At 34.5% G+C, this 25817-nt stretch overlaps 1 protein-coding gene and 1 long non-coding RNA gene across 3 annotated transcripts in view; one reads left to right on the top strand and one right to left on the bottom strand.

Annotated features, from left to right (window-relative positions):
- The window catches only part of LOC147581957 (uncharacterized), a 286206-nt gene extending 275301 nt beyond the window's left edge, over nt 1–10905 (top strand). The window contains exon 4 of the long non-coding RNA XR_015250427.1: nt 10810–10905. This is a non-coding gene — a long non-coding RNA (uncharacterized LOC147581957). The remainder of the gene's footprint in view (nt 1–10809) is intronic.
- Nucleotides 1–25817, bottom strand: part of LOC112858714 (transmembrane protease serine 11F) — a 92555-nt gene that overhangs the window by 46195 nt on the left and 20543 nt on the right. The gene's annotated exons all lie outside the window — the stretch shown is intronic.

Raw genomic sequence — 25817 nt, 5'->3', positions numbered from 1 at the left:
TAAAATTAAAATTAAAATTGGGAAATATCTAAGTGGAGAAGGAAAATACAACTCAAATATATTCCTCCATTGAAGCAAATTTTTTAAAGTTAAATGGAAAATGTTGGTACATGCTCCAAAGGGGTAACTACTTTTTTTATGATGGACATAAACCCAGATAAACTGGATTTAATCCTGGTTTTGCTCATAATAGCAAGTTAGTTAAATTCTGAAGCTCAGTCTTCTCACCTGTAAAATGAGGAAGCATTTTATGGCTTTGTTAGGATTGAAAACAGTACAAAAAGATCAAGCTTTGAAAACCAGCAAGGTTCGCCTCCACCAGACTCACAGATTTGTAGCAAACTGAGAATAGCTCTTAAAGGTTCCCAGGAACTCACCTGCCCCAGCGCCTAGCTATTTCATTCTTATGATTTAACTCAGGTAGATATAGCTGACTAACTACAGTATCCCAGACCAAAAAGATGTCTGTAAGAAAGTTCAGTCTATGCCTTTCTCTGCAGACAGCCTCACAAATGCTCTGATGAAAAGAGCAAACATAACCTCTCCTCCAAAATGCCATTTGTTTAGATTAGCAATTAAGTTCAGAGTTATGTCCTCTTTTAGAGGCAGGTTCTTTGGTGACAAGTGCTGTAATCATACCTAAATAAATAAGTGAGAAAGCTTGCCTCTCTCAAAAACTAGTTGTAATAAGCTCTATGATTATTGTATCAAAGATGGCTGACTGTTGGACATATGATGCTTACCAGAGTTCAGCCATGCACTTTTAGAAAATTTATTTAAGCAATTGAAATTGAGTTGCTTTTCCCCAGTTTCTTTTACAGAACTTTTCTTAAAATGGAGGCATTTATAACAAAATAATTCAGATTCTAACTAGTGTAGTGTAAGTAGAAGTATGCAGAAAGAAGCATATCTTTGTGCATTAAATAGCATGTGTATTTTTCTTCTATGTTAGGCACAATGGGGGAGATTATTGTATGATTAAGATATCTCTCAGTCCTTCAGATCTCAGTCCCATATATCTTTAGGTTATAGATCTTAATATGAGAATCATTGGAACAAAGCTGTTCAAAATCCATGAAATATGGAAAAATTATAGTATTTTTTACCAGATTCAGGAATAATGAATTAGAAATAAGTCATGAAAATGAAAATAGCCTATTAGTGCCTAAATTACTCTTATTCCAGAATTCTCAAAGTTAATCCATTTGTATCCTTTTAAAGAGTTAGGGGCAGCTGGGTGGCTCAGTCGGTTCAGAGTTGGTCTGATTCTTGATTTCGGCTCAGGTCATGATCTCACTAGTCATGAGATTGGGTCCCGTATAAGGCTCCACACTGGCATGGAGCCTACTTAAGATTCTCTCTCTGTCTCTGTCTCTGTCTCTGTCTCTCTCTTTCTTCCTCTGCCTCCCCCCACTCACACACACACTCTCTATCTCAAAAAAATTAAATAAATAAATAAATAAATAAATAAATAAATAAATAGAAAAATAAAGAGTTAATTGAAATATATGTAAGCCTATATGGTTCAGGGGGATTAAACCAGTCACAGAGGATAGTCACATGATAGACATTCCCAAGCTAGAGTAAAACTTTCTTACTCAGCAAACATAACTACTAGATATTATCTAGATGGAATAAAGAGTCAGGTGGCAAAAAAGGTTAATTTTTAAATTCATATTTAGGATTTATCTTCTGCCTGTCATTTTGCTTGATAGGACTTAAACCACTAATTTGAGACCCTCAATAGCATGTGTTTTGGTACAGTACACTGCCTCTTTTTAAACTTTAATCTGTTTTAGTTAATTCAGTTATAAAATTGGGATTTTAGTTAATTCACCATATTTCATTACTGAAATATACTGGCATTGCTTTTCCCATTTCTAGACTTCCTATTATAGTTGTGTGTGTGTGCGTGTGTGTGCGTGTATGTGCATGTGTGTGTGTGTGTGTGTGTGTGTTTGATTTTCTAAGTTTATATCACTGGAAAACATTTTTGCTATTATTGAATAATTATTTCTTGGTTTAGCATTGGTGTTGGTATTAGTGTTAGCATTGATAGACTAATTCTCAGCTTCTCTGAACTAATTACTAATTATAATCTTTTCAGGTCATATATATATAATAGGCATTTAATAATAACTAATAGAGATATAATTAAAATATCTGTATTATTTATACTATAGTATTTTATTTGTAGATGCTGAGGCAAAGCTTGGTTTGAGCTTTGTAAATGTGGGTATTATCTACTTTCTCTGAACTCCACATAGACTAGAAGTTTTTTCAATACTTTTTTTTTCTCCTATAGTCTTATTATGTGATTATTGAGTTCATGGTAAAAGATCCCAACACTATATTTCACATTACCATAATAATATGACAATTAGTTTATTGATGTGAAATATGTCAAGTGTTTATCTCTAGGCAAAGTTCTGCTACTACTGAATTTGGAACCCAGATACATGATTCATGATCTGGCCAGTGGAACTGCTATATGTCCTTTTGTTATACTTAATTCAATTCTATTTAAGAAACTTATTATGTGCCTAATATATTCCAGCATATATTCAAGAGGCTTATGGTAGAGTAGAAAGATATAAAATAATAAAATGAATATAGTGTCATAGGAAAAATAATAGATTTACTAAGTACAGTGAGAAGTAAACATGGAAGATTGAATAATAAAGGTGTTTGGGAAAGGGATAGAGAGGCATACAGGAAAGACATCTCAGACATGACAATTGAGCAGGACCTTGATGGATCAAAGGAGCTCTCCAGCATGTGATATGGGTTAAATACATCCTGCTCCTGTTTACTCCTTGCTTGCAAGCAGAACAACTTCTCATTATTATAAAAGCACCTTTTTAAACACGAATATGACTACAGACTTTATTTGGAAGTCAAAGAAAACTCACCAATAAATGATATCACTCAAATGAAAATTGATAAAATCAACAAAAGAAAACAGACATAAGGTGATATTTCATTGTAGTTTTGATTTGCATTTCCCTGATAATTAGTGATGTTGAGCATCTTTCATGTGTCTTTGGCAATCTGTATGTCTTTGGAAGAATGTCTATTCAGGTTCTCTGCCCATTTTTTAATCAAATTTTGGGTTTTGTGGTGTTGAGTTGTAGAAATTCTTTATCTATCTTGGATATTAAACTCTTATAAGATATATAATTAGTAGATAAGGAAGATATGGGGTGTGTGTGTGTATGTGTGTGTATGTGTGTAAAATGGAATATTATGCAGCCATAAAAAAGAATGAGGTCGTGCCATTTGTGACAGCATGAATGGAACTAATGGGTATTATGCTGAATGAAATACATCAGACTGAGGAAGACAAATACCATATTATTTCACTCATGTAGAATCTAAAGAACAAAACAAATGAATAAACAAAGAAACTACAAGCAGAATCAGGCCTATAAATACAGAGAATAAGCTGATGGTTACCACAGGGGAGAAGGGTGGGGGCAAAATGGGTGAGGGGAGTGGGAAATACAGTCTTCCAGTTATGGAATGAAAAAGTCATGCGAATAAAAGGAATATAGAGAATATAGTCAATTATACTGTTGTAATAGTGCTGTATGTGACAGATGGTAGCTACACTTGTGGTGAGCATAGCATGATGTATAGAGAAGTTGAATCACTGTATTACACACCTTAAATTACTGTAACATTGTATGTCAACTATACTTGAGTAAAAAAATTACAATAAATAAATAAATAAATAAATAAATAAATAAATAAATAGATAGATAAATAAATTCAGTCATCTAAGTAGTAATGACACTGATACATTCATGATGAGGCAAAATTTGCTTCAGACTTGATAAGAATTTTAAAGACTAGGAACACAAATCAAGGGACTCTAGCAAGAAATGCCCCTGGTTTTTTTCAAAAGGCACATGAAAGCATATTCTAAAAATGTGATGATAATAAGTGACTACAGTAGCATAAAGAGCTAGCAAAGTGATGAGAACCTGGGGGGATTTCAAGTATGAGTTAGTCATAAAATTGACTGGTTTGGCAGGTAATGGAAAGGGGCAAAGTTGCAGACTGGGCAGAAAATGGATAGCAACCTGTTCCTTTATTGTAGTGTGGAATAGTTCTGTACATTGCAGGGAGACAGGTATGTTAATCCTATTAAATCCTATTTACATAATGCAATGTAACATAAAAGCATATAGAACATCCTAGGATATTGCTGATAAGAATTTCATGTGCTTTCCAAAAATGCTTTTAAAAAAATTCTTTTAGACCTATGATTTTTAGATCCAACATGAGATCTGTCCCCCTTATAGCTTATTTTCAAAATCATGATTGCCATCTTCTAAGCACTCAAAGGCCACCTTCTCCCTTGCTATAATATTATCAAGGTCAGCTCCATCTCTGTGAAAGCAGCTACAAGAACAACAATAGTAATTTAATTTAATTCTAACACATATGGGTAACATAGCTATAGTTTTCATGTGTCCCTCAAAAATATATCAGGCTCTTCAAAATCTTTTATTTTCTGGATAACTACAAAATTTGCATTAGAATGATCATAATTCCTGCATGGAAAAGATCTTACAGTTATTATGATTGCCAAGCATACCATTAATATGCTTTGACTTCATCCTGTCAACATATGTTCATTGTCTACTTGTTTCAGGCACTATTTTAGTAGTAGGGATATAGTAGGACTGAAGGTATATTCTTTGCCCTCATGTCTCCTGGTGAGGAAGAAAGGCAGTGAACAACACATAATCTATATATAAATGTAAAATGTCAGGTAAGAGAATAGAGAATGAATGGAGGTGGTTGGGATTAAGGCGATCAGAGGAGACTTCTCTGCAAAGATGACATCCAAGCAGACATGAACAAAGTGAAGGATGGAGTCGTGCAGCTGTCTGAGGGGAAAGTACTACAAGCAAAGGGAACAGAGAGTATGAGTGTCCTGAAGTGGGGGCAGATGTGGTGTGTTGGCCGAAGAGCGAGAAGGTCAATGTAGCCAGTGTGCAGTGAGCAAGCAGAAGAGAAGACGAGGTCAGAGAGAGAGTCACACAGCAGATCATAACCTAGCAAGCCACCATAAGGACTCCTATATGTTATTCTGAGTGAGAAAGGAAAGCATTATGGAGTTTTGATTGGTGGAATGTAAGGGTCTTTTCAAAAGGATCACTCTGTAGAGAACACATTGTGGTGGAGGGAGGGGGTAGCGTGAAGGGTAAAAGCAGGAAAACTGGTTAGGGGACCACTGCAGAAGTTCAGGCTGGAGACGATGGTGGCTTGGACTAGAATGTGAGCAGTGAGAAGATCAGAATATATTATTGGATTCAGAATATATTTTGCAGGCCTTGCTGACAGACTTTGTTGATGAATTGATGCAGAATGTGAGAGAAAGAGTTAAGGAGGATTCCAAGGTATTTACCCTAAGCAGGGAAAAGAAACATGTCCAATGGGGTGAGAACGCTTTTCTCAAATTAATGCTTACATGGAACTCTACCGTAGAACACTGATTTAAAACAGAGCTGTTCTGGAACGGAGAGGATATATAGAACTCTACTAGTATGTAATCTCCTCACTGAGACACACTCACAAGAATGAACTGCTGACTTTCACACTGATGTACAAACTCTTTAGCATAATCCTGAAGATGCCCCAAGATGGAGCCCACTGTAGCCTGATCTGTCACACAGCCCCTAATCACCTTCCTCACATTCAATTCGCAGCCTTTGCCTGTCGTACACCCAAGGAGAACCTTTTCAAGGGGCACCTCTATAAAGTCTTTTCATCATAGGAAACTCCTGAACTGGAGCCGGCTTTGACCTTTAAGCAATCAGCAGGCAGGTGGTAGACACAGACGCGAGTCCTTTATTCCCTCTCTGTCATAGGGCCTCAGAAGAGGTAGGAAAAGCTGGGATCTCGAGAGAGAGCCTTGATAAAGAGAACTGCTTCCTATGAAACTGGTTGCAGATACAAATGTATCTGCAAGTATGGGGGTAGGGATATGAAGACCTCTTTCTTGATTTTACCAAAGAACACATATAGTTTCTCAAAATTCATGGTTAAATATAACATTATTAATCCACTTCAATCACCAATGCTAAACTCTCTTTTATTATGTCACCACTATAATGTTTTCCAACCCGTTCTTAAAACCCTTCCTTCCCAATTCTTTGAGGAAGCTCCTTTTACCTTTAAATAACCTTACAATGGTTTTAAGGAATGCATTCCTAAAGTTTACATCTATTACACTAGTTATCTTTCCTTAGGTTCATATAAAATGGATCTAATCCTTCTGCCACATGTAATTTATTCAACAGTTTCTTATTGAGCACCTACTGTTTGTCCAGCACCATTATAAGCACTGGGTATTTGCTGACTAACAAACCTATCCCCATAGTGTCACATAAATTAAAATCAGGTGAGCATGTCAATTTCTTCCACCTGTGGGCCAAACCAAAGGGTTAAAGCTCTTTACTGCCTGGGAAAGATATGTTGAGAAAACATTTCCCAAACAACTTTCAAGAATTAAAGAAAATATTGGGGTGCCTGGGTGGCTCCGTCTGTTAAGCGTCTGCCCACTTCAGCTCAGGTCCTGATCTCACAGCTCATGGGTTCAAGCCCCGCATCAGGCTGTGTGCTGACAGCTGAGAGCCTGGAGCCTGCGTCAGAATCTGTGTCTCCATTTCTCTCTGTCTCTCCCTTGCCTGCACTCTGTCTCTGTCTCTCTCTCAAAAATAAATAAACATTAAAAAAAAGAATTATAAAAACATCAACAGGAACTATATATTAGGTGAATATAAATGATGAAAGCACAGGTCCCAGAGAACTTTGTAAGTATGCTTTTTTTTTTTTTCATTAAGAATTTAAGGCTTTGACTTTGATTTCAAATCAACCAACTAAATGATGCCTTTCAAAATTAGAAACAGAGCCAAGAGTTTATGTTGAATAAGGTTAGTTTGACTTAGTAACACAAGGGAATGAGAATGAGTTGGCTAAGGGTTTATGCACAAAAGAGAAGTTACTTTGTAATGATTATATAAACATCCTTTAACAGAGTATGACCAATATTATTCAAAACTTTTTGATCACTCTCACATAACTTCCTCATTGGGCATATTTCTGTGTTTGTTCTTAATGCCATTAAAATGTTATAAAGAGACTCTGTACAATTAATTTGAAGTGGATGAAGTGAATCCATCAGATAGCCGGTGCCATCAGAATGAGAATTTAAATATCTGATTATCCTTGGTACTAAAGAAATGTGAATAAACCAGCTTAAGATAAATGATGTACACTCCTCAATGTGCAGCATAATTTATTTGCTAATCAGGTGTTTTCACAGCAGCAGCCCCAAGGGAAAATTCTTTTTATGTCTTACACATGTCTTAACGTATTTGTATTCAACCTGAAGCACAGATACACATTAGATATTCTGTTTGGAAACAATTCTCTCTACTTCTTGCCAAAAAGCCTTCATTTCTGGTAATGCCTGTGATTAGTAATACCTCTTTAATAACATGGGTTAACTGAGGTTAACAACCTCCCCTAAAACACACACGTAGTGATGCACACATGTTAATGGAGAGAAACAGCAACAGAAAACAAATACAATATTCATTTTTTTGGGGGGGGTCAAGTTTTTTTTATGAAATTTATTGTCAAATTGGTTTCCATACAACACCCAGTGCTCATCCCAACAGGTGCCCTCCTCAATGCCCATCACCCACTTTCCCCTCCCTCCCATCTCCCATCAACCCTCAGTTTATTCTCAGTTTTTAAGTCTCTTATGATTTGGCTCCCTCCCTCTCTAATTTTTTTTCCTTCCCCTCCCCCATGGTCTTCTGTTAAGTTTCTTAGGATCCACATAAGAGTGAAAATATATGGCATCTGTCTTTCTCTGTATGACTTATTTCACTAAGCATAACACTCTCCAGTTCCATCCACATTGCTACAAAAGGTCAGATGTCATTCTCATTGCCAAGTAGTATTCTATTGTGTATATAGACCACAAGTTCTTTATCCATTCATCAGTTGATGGACATTTAGGCTCTTTCCATAATTTGGCTATCATTGAAAGCACTGCTATAAACATTGGGGTACAAGTGCCCCTATGCATCAGCACTCCTGTATCCCTTGGGTAAATTCCTAGCAGTGCTGTTGCTGGGTCATAGGGTAGATCTATTTTTAATCTTTTGAGGAACCTCCACACTGTTTTGCAGAGCGGCTGCACCAGTTTGCATTCCCACCAACAGTGCAAGAGGGTTCCCATTTCTCTACATCCTCTCCAGCATCTATAGTCTCCTGATTTGTTCATTTTGGCCACTCTGACTGGCGTGAGGTGGTATCTGAGTGTGATTTTGATCTGTATTTCCCTGATGAGGAGTGTCATTGAGCATCTTTTCATGTGCCTATTGGCCATCTGGATGTCTTCTTTGAGAAAGTGTCTATTCATGTCTACTGCCCATTTCTTCCCTGGATTATTTGTTTTTTGTTGTGGAGTTTGGTGAGTTATTTATGGATTTTGGATACTAGCCCTTTGTCTGATATGTCATTTGCAAATATCTTTTCCCATTCCTTGGTTGCCTTTTAGTTTTGTTGATTGTTTCCTTTGCTGTGCAGAAGCTTTTTATCTTCATGAGGTCCCAATAGTTCATTTTTTCTTTTAATTCCCTTGCCTTTGGACAGAAAACCATCAAAACCCTAGAGGAGAAAGCAAGAAAAAACCTCTCTTCTACTTCAGCCACAGCAATTTTTACTTGACACAATATTCATTTTAAATACAGTTCCAAGTCTGCATTCCATCCACATCCAGATGGCCAACAGACACATGAAAAGATACTCAACATCACTCATCATCAGGGAAATAAAAATCAAAACCACAGTGAGGTACCACCTCACACCAGTCAGAGTTGCCAAAATTAACAGCTCAGGAAACAACAGATGCTGGCGAGGATGTGAAGAAACGGGAACACTCTTGCACTATTGGTGGCAATACAAACTGGTGCAGCCACTCTGGAAAACAGTGTGGAGGTTCCTCAAAAACTTAAAAATAGAATTACCTTATGGCCCAGCAATAGCAGTGCTAGGAATTTATCCACAGGATACAGGAGTGAATCATAGGAGTACATGGACGCCAATATTTATAGCAGCGCTTTCAATGATAGCCAAATTATGGAAAGAGCCTAAATATCCATCAACTGATGAATGGATAAAGAAGATGTGGTTTATATATACAATGGAAACTACTTGGCAATGAGAAAGAATGAAATCCTGCCATTTGCAGCAACGTGGATAGAACTGGAAGGTATTATGCTGAGTGAAATCAATCAGTCAGAGAAAGACAGATATCATATGTTTTCACTCATATGTGGAAGTTGAGAAACTTAACAGAAGACCATTGGGGGAAGGGAAGGGGAAAAAAATAGTTACAAACAAAGAGAGAGGGAGGCAAACCATAAGAAACTCTTAAATACAGAGAACAAACTTAGGGTTGATGGGAGCACAGGAGAGATGGGAAATAAGTGATGGGTATTGAGGAAGGAACTTGTTGGGATGAGCAGTGGGTGTAGTACGTAAGTGATGAACCATAGGAATCTACCCCCAAAACCAAGAGCACACTTTATACACTGTATGTTAGCCAACTTGACAATAAATTATATTAAAAAGAAAAACACTAAAAGCAATAACGGAAGTGGTTATGTTAAGGAGATGACAAAAAATAAAAAAAAATACAATACTTAAAAAAATACAATCTAAATAAATAGATAGACAGAATTACTTTACACACACAAAAATAAGTAAATAAATAAATGCAGTTTTGAATGCACAAAGATACCTGTGAAACAAATATCCATAGACTTAGACCCTTTCTCTCTAGTGTTTAGCCATGGATATAAGGTACAGTGAAATTAAATCCCCAACAATGGCCTTTCATTATGGTCTGCTCTATGGTTATTTAAAAGGCATAAAGTTTGTTTTGAGTGATTTGAGTTGAGATATAGTATAGTGTTCAGAAGCACCCTCTGGAGTCCAGCTATTTGCTTTATATCCCACATTAATGCTTATCATCTGTGTGACGTTACAGAAGATACTTAACTTTTTTGTGCTTCGGTTTTGTTTTGTTTTGTTTTTATTAGCAAAATGGATGTGAGAGTATCTACTTCATAAGTTTTATGGAAATAAAATGAAATTCTATATGTAAAGTGCCGTGAATGCTATAAATGAGCTTGCTATTATTAAACTTCCATTAGCTTGCTAATTTTTATTTAAAAAAGAACACAGTGTTTTGTCAGGTATAATTGAATCCAATGTCTTTCCTCCCTTACAGTATGTTAATTTAATTTTGGTTCTCACTCCAGTAGAATATTTTTCTGTATTCTTGTCAGACTTTCTTGCCTCAAAAAAGAAAAATAGCTCTAGTAGGGGTCCAAGGACAGGAATGAAGAGTAATAATTCTTCAGTCATTTTTCAAAGAGACTATTAAGTCACCTCAAAAAAAAAAAAAAAAAAAAACTAAGACCATCATGCATTTGATCCCAAGCCATGTTTCTTTTATGCCTCATTTAGGTTAAAGCTCAACAAGTAGAGGAGGTTTCTATATGAATTCTGTGTTATATTAGGTGTGATACTATAATATAACTAAACCTCAGCACTGTAATTCCAGAACACAGCTATTTTCCCTTTCTTTACCTTCATTGCCTAAATCCACATTTTACAGTTGAAGTTTACACATCTATCACAATTTTAATATTTCTGAAATTATTCTGTCACTTTGAATCTCTAATAAACACATTCTCCTTCCAAAAATTTTAGGAATATTCTTATGACAGCTGAGACATTCTTGCCTGCTATATTAAGAGAACATGAAACAGATTGCCTAATACTTCCAGCTGGCAGGTAACTTTTTGATAAAATGGGGATAATGGCTTTAATTTTATGGACTATATTAAAAGATAATATAAATTAAATGCTGAGGCACAGTGTCTGACATATAATGAGTAGTCAATGAAAGGATGGTATCCCCCAGATGTCATCTTGAGGGAGGCAGATTTGTGTATTTTCTACTTTGCAACATCTCCTCTCTGTCAGTCATGGTGTTGGGCAGTTGATACATCTTATCTCAAATTTTCCAGCAATTTACCATGTAGTTACTAATAGCCTCATTTAACGATGAATTAGCTAAGATTTAGATTAATTTGGGCAAAGTAAAATTGGCAAAATTTGGGATTAGGATTTGAATTCAGGACTATGATTCCAAATCTCAAACTGTTTCTGTATTTTACACACCTACCTTTGACAATTGAACCCACAAATAATTAAACCCAAAGATTTGGGTTAAGTTCTGCGTCCCTATGTCCTTACTGACTGAACAATCATAATAGAGTCTAAGCTGTTCTCTTTGTTTTCACTTTTTCTTTCTGATAATCTAACACCCTGTGAATAGAGATATTTATAAAGTACTTTTCTGATGGTGTTTCTTCTGCTTAAACATCTCCAGATGCCTACTGTCTACTGAATCAAGAACAAAGGGATAGAAAATGATATGTGTATAATTACATTTTCAAATATTTTATAATTCAATCTGTCATATCTCCCAGTTATTCTGGCCAGTTATTCAGAGTAATATTTTACTCTGGGTCATTAAAAAAATTAAGTCTGCATCTTTGCATTGAAAAGTCCTTTTGCTTAAAATATTACTCCACCAGACATCTGTATGTCTCATGCCTTTATTTCATTCAGGTGACCGCTCAAACACCATTTCAGAGAGGACTTCTCTGATTAACTTAAAATAGCCCATATCACTTTCCAAGCAACCCTTTTATTCTGCTTTGTTTTGTTATTTTTGTTGTACTTATAACTATCCAAATTATGTTATATATTTACTTATTTTCTACCTCTTCTGGTAGAATATTTTAACTTAATTCCTGACACATGGTAGCTATCAATTAACCACCTGATAAATAAATGAGCTTAACATTTAACTTAACAGTCATCTTCCCATAAATGATCATTATTACTGTTATTGCTCTTTTAGTATTTAATAACAGAAACCTCTATCAAGTTGAACTACAAGCTTGTGTCAAAGGTGTATTCAGCTGTTTTCATTATTTTTCAAATATGCACACAGCTAAACAAGAGACACACCCACATAGTGTACATTTCTCAAGGGAAGAAATCAGGTCTCATATTGATTTAACATAACATTCCATTTTTTTCTTATTCACTGCAGTGAATCAGCATCTAGGGAAATAAAAGCCCTTATAAATTCACCCAGACAGATAGATTTTAATTTTAAAAATTTACCTGGAAGCAGCTTATGGATTATCTGCATCACAGCCTTTAGTTGGTATTAGAACAATCCCAAGGAGAGATAGTCATGACACATAAAAGACTTTTCTTCACAGAGAGAATTTCCCAACATAGTTTTATCACCATTAATTTGTATTTAAATATCTTAAAATCTAGCATAAAGGGTAGAAAAGATTAGTAATAAAACTATTCATTCCATCAATGAGCATTTTAGTAAAATTTTTGTTATAAATTAATAGTTTCAGTTTCACTTGATGGAACTACAGATGGAAATAGGTTAGTCATGGTAATATTAACATTGAAAACTCATTCTTTCAAAATCTATCCCATAGACTTGTAATAACAATTAAAGTAATGTCATTTTGGTCTTTTTAGATATGCCTCCATTTCATTATTAAAAACAGAGTCATGCAAATAATGTTCCATTAGTATCATTCACCATCTTTTTTATTGAGTAGTCACCTACTGTGTGCTATAGGCCTAAGAATATGTCAGTCATCAAAACAGATAACCCTATCCTCATGAAGCTTACAATGAATGTTCTAGAAGAGTCAGACAGAAAAATGAGTAAAAAATATATAGCATATTGGATGGTACTAATTCTTATAGGAGAAAAATAAAGCAGTTTAAGCATAACAGTGAACTAGGTTGCAGGAGTAAAACATTTAATAGAGTAGCCAAGGAAACTCTCACTATGAAGCAAGACCATAATAAGTTAAAAAAAATGATACATGATACATACACATGGTAGGGAAAGATAACCTTAGGTAGAGGCAACATCTTGTGCAATGAGTCTAAATCAGGAAAATGCCCCATGTGTTTAAGAAGTAGTGAGTGGTAGATATAAGACAACTTCATTATTTTTAATTGCTTCAAAAGATAATTGTATAAAGCAAAATTAGTAACCACATATTGTGGGATTTTTATACATTATGGGATTTATAACATACAAAAAGTAAAATGTTTTCCAGGAATAGCTCAAAGGATGGGAGAAAGAAACTGGAAGAATACAGCATTAACGTCTTATACTATATGAAGTGGTATAATATTATTTGAAAGTAAATTATAATAATTTAAAGATGTAAATCATAGAAAGATACTTAAAACTTTTAAGAAAGGGTTATAAATAAAATCCAATAGTAGAGATAAAGTGGGAAAAAATAAATAATTGATTAATCCAAAAGAAGGCAGGAAAGAGTAAAAGGGGAAAAAGAACAGATGAAACAAATATAGAACAATTAGCAAAATGGTTAGATTTGAATACATTGTGATGAACATTGCATGTTGTGTGTAGATGATGAGTCACTAAATTCTACTTCTAAACTAGTATTACACCATATGTTAACTAACTAGAATTCAAATAAAAACTTGAAAATACATGCATGCATGCATACATACATACAACCATATCAAAATGACATTAAATGTAAATTATTTTAAAAACCCAAATTAAAAGGCAGAGATTATCAGATTGGTTATAGAAACAAAACCCAACTATATTGTCTATAAAAAAACTATTATACATATAAAGACATAAGCTACAAGTAAAAGGATAGAAAAACTTTCTATTATACAAACACCAATCAAAAGAAAGCTGTAGTGACTCTATTAACATTTGACAAAATTAGACTACAAATTTAAGGAATTTATCAAGAACTGAAGAAGATAATGAATAATAATAAAGAGGTCATTTCACCAACATAACTGTGATATAACAATCATTGCAACTAATAACAGAGCTTCAAAATACCTGAAGCAGATACTATTAAAATCAGAGGAGAAATCCACATTTATAGTTTAAAACATCAACATTCCTTAGTAGTATATCCTTAGTAGTATACTTATATACTCCTTAGTAGTATATCCTATTTATAGAATAGGTAGACTGAAAATCAGTAAGGAAGGAAAATACCTTAGGAACATTATCAACCATCTTGCCTTAGTTGACATTTCTAGAACACTCCACCCAACAACAGCACAATATATATTCTTTTCCACTGCATATGGAACATTTACTAAGAAAAACCACAATCTGGTTACACCTCAACAAATTAAAAATAAATCTTAACAGGAGAATTAACCTACAAATTGATAACAGGAAGATGTCTGGAAAATCCACCAAGTATTGAGAAATTAAATAACCACCTTCTAATGACTTATAGATTAAAAAGAATTCACAATTAGAAATACTTTGCATTGAAAGAAAAAATATCTACCATATAAAAATTTGTGGGATACTCTTAACACAGTGCTTAAAAGAAAATTTTATAGCTTTAAGTTCTTTTATTAGAAAATAAGACAATAATTTAGCCTCTACCTTAAGACACTAGAAAAAAGAAAAGCAAAGTAAACCAAGAAAAAGTCAAAGAAAGGAATAGCAAAGAGCAAAATAGAAAACGAGTAGAAAAAAAATAAATCACCAAAAACTTGAAACATTCCAAATATCCATCAGCTACTAAATGGATAAAGAAATCGTGATATAGCCATGCAATGTATTCTTTCTCAGCAATAAAAATGAACACACTTATATATGCAATAACATAGATAAATCTCCCAATGATTTTATGATAGACACACACACACACACACACACACACACACACACACACACACACAACTAAGAAAGAAGCTGGGTACAAAAGACTATTTGATTCCATTTATATGACATTTGAAAAAGATAAAATTATAGGAACAAAAAACAGCCCAGTGACCATCGCAGACTGGAGCAGGAATAGAAGATTGACTATCAATGAGCACAGGTAACTTTTTAAGGTAATAGATATAGTCTTGATTGTATACATTTCTCAAAACTCATAGAACTGCAAAACTAAAAGAGTAAATTTACTGTAAAGGAAAGTTAGGAAGGAAAATCTCATGAATATAAAAGGCCAATCAATCTTCTGTAACACCATGTATAATAATTACAGTGACTGCACTGAAGGAAAATGCTAATGGACACAGAACAGGCCCAAAGAAAGGAAACTAAAATGACCAAGGGGCTCCTAGAGTTGCCATATGATCCTAGAGTAGAAATATTAAACTCTAATCTGGAAAGAGTAAGAGTGAGCAGTGTCATTATCAAAAACTCGTTTAATAAATCCCAAAGTGTTAAAAAGAGTGAGCATCCTTTTAAACTAGAATTAAGCCAAATGGAAACTGGGATGTCTGAAAATAGATAATAAATTTATGAAACTTATTCCAAGAGGTTGTGCTGATAGGAAACATGGTGGAGAAAAAGAGAATTTGTACATGTTTATAAATACTGAAATGATAATGGCAACTAAAACTTGCAGTATATTTCATCTCTAGTGTTGATAACAGAAAGGCAGTGCAGATTATTACATGTTACACTTCCTGAGGTTGGATTGGGAACATATTACTAGGCTGGATGGGCTCCTCTGAGTGAATGTCATGGCCAGACAAACCTTCAACAAAAATTATTTATTTAAATGTAAGAAAAGAATAAGAGTTAATTTTTTTCTGTAACAAATATCTTGGTGGGGTCCATGTTACTGTGGCACGTATTCTTGGAATATTTTGCTTGCTATTTGTTTCTGTTAAGACTCTCTTCAACTAGGACTCCCCTTCTTAGTAAGATTATCACTGGGTGAAAGGTTCAGCAAGGCTTAGGCCATTCCACATCCACATGCTAAACTATAACAAGGGGAGAGAGAGAAATCATAAAAAAAAAAATCACTTCACTTAAATCTTACACTATGACCTAAGAACTTTTCAGTGTTTATTACTTTGAAATGTCTATTTTAGAGAGTAGAGGAAACCTATCACTTTCCCAAATGGAGAATGGAATTTTGTACTTAGGAATTTTTATTTTTCAATTATCTTGAGTATCAAAGGGTGTCCCTTGAAGATCCCTTGACATTACTCTCAAGAGGAAAGAAACAGTATTCACATAATGTTCACAGACTGAACAGTAGAATCTTCGTGTTATTCTGTTAACATGTTGGTAAAGAAAGGTGACTTCTTGAAATTTTGAACAAATATTTGTCATAATAAAGGATAAATGTCTCACCAAAAAAGGAATCTGAGTACTAATACAAGTAATATCCAATGATTATTTAATGTTATCTTGAGTAGAAAGTTGGGCATCCTCACTGAAAAACCTTTCTAGTTCATGTTTTTGCCTCTTAGAATTCTCAATCTTCAATTCACTGAACTATAAAAAGAACTACTAATTACCATTGATCCTTGGGCAAAAGTTCTCTTAAAGAACATCCCTACATTTATTTCACTCCCATGTAATTAGTGTTAGCTAAACTAGATGGTTCTACCCCCCTGACCAATGGTTGTTCAAGAGTGGACATGTCAATTCAGTTCTGGCCAAGTATATGGGAGGGGAAGTTGGCTGGAGGACTGCTAGCAAAGGCTTCCTTTCTTTTAAGATAAGTCAAACTAGGGGTGCCTGAGTGGCTCAGTCAGTTGGGCGTCTGACTTTGGCTCAGGTCATGATCTCACAGTCTTTGAATTCGAGCCCCATATCAGGCTCTGTGCTAACTGCTCAGAGCCTGAAGCCTGCTTTGGATTCTGTGTCTCCCTCTCTCTCTGTCCCTCCCCCACTAGTGCTCTGTCTCTCTCTGTCTCAAAAATAGATAAATGCTAACAAAATTTTAAAAATAAATAAATAAAATAAGTCAAACTAAGAGATCATTTCTTTTCTTTTCCTCTGCACACCCTGTATCAATCTGACACATGGGACTGCTATAGCCATCTTGCAACTCTGAGAGAAGCCAACCTGAGGGCAAAGCTGAGTCACTAAAAACAGCCTAGGGGAGACAGAAGGAATCTGGATCTTACCTAACACATTTGAGCTGCTATATCAAACAGGACTAAGACCAGCTCTGCTTTTAGAAATCCTGTTATGTTAAGTAATTTTTCTTATTGTGTAAGCCAGTTTGAGGCTGGATTTTTATTTATTTTATTTTGTTTTATTTTACTTATTTTATTTTATTTTATTTTATTTTTTTATTTTATTTTATTTTATTAATGTTTACTTACTTTTTGAGAGAGAGAGAGAGAGAGAGAGAGAGAGAGAGTACAAGCCGGAGAGGGGCAGAGAGAGAGAAGGAAACAGAGGATCTGAAGCAGGCTCTGCTCTGTCAACATAGAGCCCAAGGCAGGACTTGAACTCATGAACAGTGACCTGAGCCTAAGTTGAATGCTTAACCTACTGAGACACCCAGATATCCCCAGAGGCTGGGTTTTTAATTGATTGCAATTGAAAACATCGAAACTAATACACATATTTAAATGTTAATTCTTCAGCCTCAGTATCTTCCAAGAATATGGAAAGGATGTTTTTTTGTTTTTTGTTTTGTTTTTTCCCAAGCTTAAAGATTTGATTCAGGCTCTATTGTAACTCTATTTTGGATAGTTCAGACACGGGCTCTCGTATTACATGCCTACAGAAATATTTAAAAAGAAAATTCTTTTTAACCCACTGCTTTGTCTGTATTTTATGCAATTTGGAAGCACCCAATTACGAATCCTTGGTATACTAATTACAAATATTTCTAGCAATTCTTTGAAATCAGGTCTTCAGGATTTTCCTTGGTAAGGAGTTCTGATATTTACATATTCATTGAAAAAATAGTTCTTGAAAATTTTTACTATTTGGGGTAGAATGGTTAAGCAGACATATTCATAGAGTTTATAGCCCAGGGGGAAATGCAGACTTAAAAAATATTATAAGAATATGTATATAATTACCATAATGAAAATGCTAAGAGAAATGCAAGGTGCTCATCTATGTGTATAATACAAAAATTTGATCTAGTGTAGGGGATCAGGGAAGATCCCCCCAAGAACATTTAAACTAAAACCTGAAGCATTATCTAATTAAGTGAAGCTTAGAAGGAAGAGCAGCACAGGCAGAGGAAGCAACGCACGTGGGTGAGTTGAAGTTTGGCAAATTCAAATACTAAAATAAGACCAGTGTGGATGAAACACAGTGAGTGTGAAAGAGAACAGCCTAAAGTCACTGCAAAAGATAAACAAAATAATTCCACAGATGTTTTTGTGTATGAGGGAACAAAATTAGTTCCACAAATCTGGACAATATTTTTATCATAAAAAGTTCATTAATGAATAAAAATAAAAATATACAGAGCTCATCATAGTACTCTGAATATTTGTAAAATTTAGTCATGTAAAAATGTTAGAAAACCAGTATTAACATGGATACCTTATAGGCAAAAGGTAAACGAATTACAGAAATACTACCTGTGATCATTAATATAAACATCCTAGTATATTAACATTCTTCTGTTTTTTTCTACCTATATTTTATAGTGTACTGCTCTATTCAGCCACCAGTTACATGCTGATTTATTTTTTGCTTATGTGTATAAAGTTTACTTCTCTGAGATTATAAACTCCTAAAGCATCAAGGTTTGTCTTCTGCTTTCATATTTCCAAAAGGCTCCTGCATGGCAATTATTTAGGAAGTCTGGTTGACTTGAAAAATTTCAAATATGAATAAGTCACAAGGAACCCAATCCACAAACTTGCCAGTATTTCCTGAAGACAAGGAAGACATAAATCAATATTTGACACAAAACAATTGAGAACAACCATAATAACTTCCCAGAATCAAATCAAGAATCCCTGGTCTGAGGTTTTTATTTTCTCCCCTGAAGCTTCAGAAAAATAATAACACATGTTATCTAATAGTAAGAACAACAAGGTTTTCTGTTAAGGTTTTGAACTTCAGGTCAGGTAATAGGCAAGGTGTTTACTTTTTTCCTCAGGTATGATCCTGGAATTCTCTTTTAAAATATGACATACGAGAAATTGAAAAGAAAATTCCTAAATTACAAGAAAGTGAAAAAAATTGTAAGAAAGTGCATATCAGCCTCACCTCCCCTTCTATATAGCACATCCAGCTGACTGGATCCATACTGGAGCCATACCTCCTGTGTCAATTCCTTTTTAAGTTTGACGAAATAGCCCAATGAACTCTCAACAAATTTTCTTTTTAACTCAATTCCATCTGTTTCAACGAAAATAATTTTACTCATCTTCACTTAACACAGCATAATATGCTTCCATTGAAATCACATTCTGCTACTTGTGACTGAATTTGGGAGAATATCTTAGAGGACAGAATTAAAATGGTCATAGTGACTGAATAATTTCATAAACTGCTAAGCATACACTCTCCTGACAAATATTTTGTGTATTTGTTGATGTGAAACATTTTTGGATGCCAATCTTAAAAAGCCTTCAGTATGTTGTCTACCATTCAAAAAAAAAATTTTTTTTTAACGTTTATTTATTTTTGAGACAGAGAGAGACAGAGCATAAACAGGGGAGGGGCAGAGAGAGAGGGAGACACAGAATCTGAAACAGGCTCCAGGCTCTGAGCTGTCAGCACAGAGCCTGACGCGGGGCTCGAACTCACGGACCGTGAGATCATGACCTGAGCCGAAGTCGGACGCTTAACCGACCGAGCCACCCAGGTGCCCCTGTTGTCTACCATTCAAAGACTAAATAGTTACAGAGTGCTGTTAGTTACAATAAATTTGGACTTGCAATGTTATATATATATATATATATATATATAATATATATATATCACAGATATATATATATATATATATATATATATATATATATCACAGATACCAAACAGAATGTGCTATTGATTTGCAGTTTTTGGCAAAATAAATAAATGCATATATGCATGTATATGTACTTTTAAAATGCAGTTACTTTCAGTAAGCAGCCAATGTTCTTTGCTTAGCTTCCTGTATGATTGATATAAAGGTTTGTATTTCAATGGTATTTTGCAATCCAGTTCAGTGGGAGGATGTATGATTAAGATATAAATGTCCTAGATAAAGGACATCAACAGTGTTCTCATTTGCCATTAATATAATCTGCATATTAAATAAACAAAATTAACATGTCCCAGAATCTTTCTGTCACATTTCTGAGGTGTCATGTGTGAAAGAGGTAATGAGTAGGTAAGAGTGCTAGACTGGATACAGAGTTAAGAGCTTCTCATTCTTAGAATTTTCCCCTCAAATGCTCAATTGCCTTATCATTGATGAATTTATTAAAATACCATGCAACCCAAATGCTATTTCATTAGATTTGTATTTTTTTCAAACAGCTATTTTTTATTTTTTGAAGGTCTGAGTATACATTAAATGGCTCATTGATAAATTTTTAAAATATTTATTTATTTTGAGAGGGGGAGACAGAGAGAGAGGGAGACAGAGAATCTCAAGCAGGGCTTGAACTCACAAACCATGAGATCATGATCTGAGCCGAAATCAAGAGTCAGAGGAGGCCTAACCAACTGAGCCACCCAGGTGCTTCCACTGATAATGAACTAATTGCTATAGTAAAATAATCTAAGTCCCAGTGGTTTAAAGAAACACTATGTAGCTATGGAATCACATAAAATAATTGGATTTGAACTTCTGAACTTTTAGAGAGATCCTACAAACTATGTATAAAGTTTAAACAGTGTAAATATTAAATTTTGTTTGGACTCCATTTTTGTAGGACTCCATTATTGAATTTCATATTCTGATAGATTCTACTTCTATTTTTATAAATGAATCAACAGGAATTTACTTCTATATTTCCATGAAAGCCATTAATTGACTTATCATGGTATTACATCTGGCCACAGATAAAACTCTGAAAAGGAATTAGAGTCAGAAAAAAAGCTTATTTCATAGCTATGTGAATAATAATAGCCATATTTCATTATAAATATTGCAGAATTTGGAATTCAGCTTCTATATATCTTCTCCTATGCTATTAAACAATTAAGTATTATAAATACAACATTAATTTATGAATCAAAGAAAATGCAATTCTGGTAGGTGGATTCCACTCTAAATAATGCTTATTTCATTTACTCTAATGAATATGTAACACATAATTGAAGCAGAAAATCCCATTTCAGGCACCTAGAACAACTAATACATCAGTCTTGAATCAAACTACATTTTATTTAAAATGCATTAAATCATTTCCAGAAAGACAATCATGAATCTAGCACCCTTTATCCTCATTAGTTTAGAGATATGCAGTGTGCTCCCTGAGTGCCTGATCCACTTAAAAAACTTTTTTCTGAGGGAATGTAGGTTGATCCTTGAACCTGAATTCCAGTTTACTAATAAAAGGGGTACGTAGCTTAGCTTATTAGAATTGTGTAGTAAGAATACAGTCAGTTGCCTTTGCTATGTTCCTTGATAATAAACTGCAACTCTACCTCAGCCACGCAAATTTCCAACTAATAGAGAACCTTGAAAGAGTCAGGACAAATCACACAATACAAATAGATGTACACAACACTACTAAAAATTTGATTGAAAATCCAGAAGTTTGTGAACGAAGTCTTTCTCAGCTAATAAGCTATATCCTTCCCTGTTGCCACAGGGTTGTTATAAGCAATGTTTAATATTCTTTTAAAAGCTGTTGTCAACAAGAGAAAGATGGCAGCTGACCAGTTAAATAAATAGCAACAAAGGAAAATGAATGGTTTTACCAATTTTAAAGAAGTAGTAAATACTGACTAAATTTTTCCTGCTCTTGTTGGACCAAAGGGTGAAGGACACAGGAGCGGTCCTAAACAAGAAGTAGTTGCTCCAAAAAAGATGAATCATGAAAAGCGAGGATTCTAAGTTTATGTTTTCCTCTAAAGAGGGCATATTTCTTCACTTAACCTTATCAAAAATGTGAACAGGTGATGGTACTTGTCTGAACCATTTTACCTGATGATAACCCAAGTACCCAATCACAATATCCCATGAGTTAATATGTTCTTAAAAGTGACATGATATATACGGAATAGAATAATACATTGATCTTTCCTCTCTCTTGCCAGTAGCAGAAATGGTGGCCAGTACCACCAAAGCAACTGAAGTTTGAGATTGAAAGTAAAGGTATAATCAGAGGCAAGTAACCGTCAAGGAGAAAAATGATTATGGAAGGATGAATGATAAGAGGGAGGAGAAGTTAGAACATAATTGGGCAGGAAATGCCTCATTGACATAGTAGAGAGGAGAGATAAAACGAAAACACTGACGTAGTTTCGAGGCGGTGTCTGGGCTAATATGCCCAACACTATCTTTAACAGACAACTTGTTCATGTCTGCACGTATGACCAAAATCAGGAGTTGAGTGTGTAAGATGGGAGTAACATAACTGACCTGATTTTTAATCTATCTTTAAAAACTTTTATCAAGATAAAGCTGTAGATTCTTGCTTTATGTAGCTTCTCTTATGACTTGACACTGCCAGGTTGTACTAAACGTCTCATTCATTTCAGGTCCTTTTATTTATTTCGGTTTATCTGGTTGATTATGAAAAGAAGCAGTGCAGAGCATATGCAAAAATCTGTGAACAGTTGTAAAAGGGGGACATGTAAGAGTTGTTGACACCTTGTAGATTAAATAAATAACTGGATTCCCCCCCTCCCCCGTTTGCTTACAATAGTGTATAGATACACCCTACACTCTGTTTTGCACTGGATTTTTTTTTTCCAGGAGTTAATTTTTGTCAGCTCGCTCTACCTTATCTCACCTTTTAGGATGTGTATTCAAGTTTGTTTTACATTCTAGTATCCAAGTCTGTGGTTTTTAGATAGTATGGAGGATTTTTCAAATGTTGTCTTCATAGTTTTTTAAAATCATGGAATTTTAAAGTTGTGTCAGTCATTCTATATGTGTGTTTATATGTGTGTATTTATAAACAAAATAAGACCTGGAAGAGATTTGAGTAGTTTGAACCATGTGAAATTTCTGGCTCAGTCATTTTTAACCTATAAAAGGGCAACTTCATATGGTTCCCACTAAAAGATCACACTACTGTATATGTTCTACAGTTATATTTTAGATTAATTCATTTTCATTTTATATAAAATGCCAAAGTTGTGGGCTACTCTTTTCACCCAATGATGTTATAAATTACTGAATGCCTCAAAGTAGCCTGTTTTCAAATAGTGAGCAGTAATAAACAATTAATTATAAAATCTTAAAAACTTTGTAAAATAATTCAAAGACAAATACATTTTAATACTGGCAACTACAAGGAATCAGTTAAAAGTCAAAGTTTAGTTGTATACATTATTGGAAGAAAATTTAATGTACAGAGTCTAAAACAGCAAATGAAAACTTCTCTCATATCTCTTTGAATTGACATCTCAACTTGGATTTTGATGTGAATATTCTTGAAGTGCTAAGGGTTCGAATGCTTCATAGATAATGAAACCATATAATGAATATATGATTCAATAGCATGAAAACCATCTTGCTATTTTTCCCAAAAATCCATCCATTACCCTACTACATCTAACCCCACAGTACTCCAAAGACACAATATCCTTTTTTTTAAACTCCATCCTTTTGTTAATTTTATTTATTTTCCTTTTCATCCTGTTTTTAAATTTAAGTTTCAGTTAACATACAGTGCAATATTGATTTCAAGAATAGAAGTCAGTGATTCATCACTTACATACAACACCCAGTACTCATCATAACAAATTCCCCCCTTAGTATCCATCACCCATCTAGTCTATCCCCCACCCTCCTCCCTCCATCAACTCATTGTTTGTTCTCTATCACTAAGAGTCTCTTGTGGTTTGTTTTCCTCTCTTCTCTATTTCCCCCCATTCCCATATGTTCATATGTTTTGTTTCTTAAATTCCACATTTGAGTTAAATCATATGGTGTTTGTCTTTCTCTGATTGACTCATTTCACTTAGCATAATACATTCTAGTTCCACCCACATCATTGTAAATGGCAAAATTTCATTCTTTTTGATGACTGAGTAATATTCCAATACACACACACACACACACACACACACATACACACACACACCACATTTTCTTTATCCATTCATCAGTTGATGGACAGTTGGCCTCTCTCCATAGTCACTGGGGTACATATACCCTTTCAAATCTGTATTTTTGTATCCTTTGGGTAAATACCTACAATACCCTTTTTAAAGACTACTGCAAACAACTGCACACAGCACTATCTTCTTGGTCAAGATACTGGTTTCCATGCTCTCTTTCTACACTTATTGAAGAATGTTAAGAGGCCCTATTTAGATCTTCACAAGGCTTTTTTAAGTATATAGGAAAATATTTAATATTTTCAAATGCATTTCACAAACTTAGCTTTCATTTATTTGCAGATAAAAGTAGGCTGTAGAGTGTTATCATATAAACTGAAAGTCTATTTTTTAAAAAAGCCAGCAGTTATCACTGCCAACATTATCACTGATTCCAGAAATAATTAAAAGAAATACAGTGAAGTATAAAAAACTTTTGGAAAAAAATTAGCTCATACTTATTGTATTTGTCTTTCATAACCATTTGTTTGTTTAGTTTAATATGGTGTCTCCTCAGGTTATAAACACCAGAAAAGTAGAGAATGTTTTTATATTCCTATATGTGTCTATGTGTACGTTTATGTGCATGTGATACGTGTATATATGCAAACATGATATATACTCACAATGCATATATAGTACATGTATATATGTGTCTATATTATGTGTGTATATAATGTGCTACTGGTACACTATAAGCTAGAATAATAGGCATTTGTTGAATTAATGAATAAATGAAACTTTAAAATCTAGTCTATAGGCATTATGTGATGCTTTCATCTCTTTTATAATAAATCCCCATCAGCACCACAACACAAGTTTTCTTCTCTCTACTGTTTGGCTTTTTGTTTACCTTCTGAATTACTCTACCTCAAATATTTCCTAGGCCTTCTTGAATAGATATGTAATGAAAAGTAAACTTGAAATTTTCATTGACTCCAACCGTTCCTCCTTTCTCAGTCTCTGTTCTTTGGCTTTAGGCATACGTTATCATAGGTCACCAGACTAATGTTGAGGGTCTCCAATGGGCCAGGCAATGTGTTCAGCACTGGGAATATAGAGAGCTGTCTGTTTGACTGGGGGCCATAATTGTAAAATACTTGACCATACAGAGAAGTGACAACAGTAGCATATACAATGTGTATGCGAGTTTTTAATAGGATGGCTGTGCTTCAGGAATAATTAACACATAAAATGTAAAGTAAGAAAAAATTCACAGCGATTTTGATTAGAATCTTTAAGGAAGATATGGAATCTCATCAACTGTGAGAAGGAACATTCATTTTAGACAGAAGAAACAACCTGTACATAGCAGTCTCCCTGCTGTTCCCTTCATGCACATGTATATATGTGTCTATGTGCATGTGTATGTGTATATGTGCAGTTCTGCAACTACACCAGTAGAGACCCCCTAGACTGCTCTGTCTACCTGAATGGTTCTCAATAGCAAGTTTTGTCATTCCTTCCTTATGCCTAAAGTTTTACTCAACTCTCATAATACAGCTCAGTGATTTTCATCTGGTACAAAATGTCCTTCATCGTCTGACCAGTTGCTCATTTCATCTGATAATTTCCAACATCCATTCACCAATGTATGTCAAGTCTCATGACCTTTGCAAGAGCTGTGTTCGACCAG

Source organism: Puma concolor, chromosome B1 (genome assembly GCF_028749965.1).
Source record: "Puma concolor isolate L17-30 chromosome B1, mPumCon1.1.hap2, whole genome shotgun sequence".
NCBI lineage: Eukaryota > Metazoa > Chordata > Mammalia > Carnivora > Felidae > Puma > Puma concolor.
This window is presented reverse-complemented; position numbering and strand designations above follow the sequence as displayed.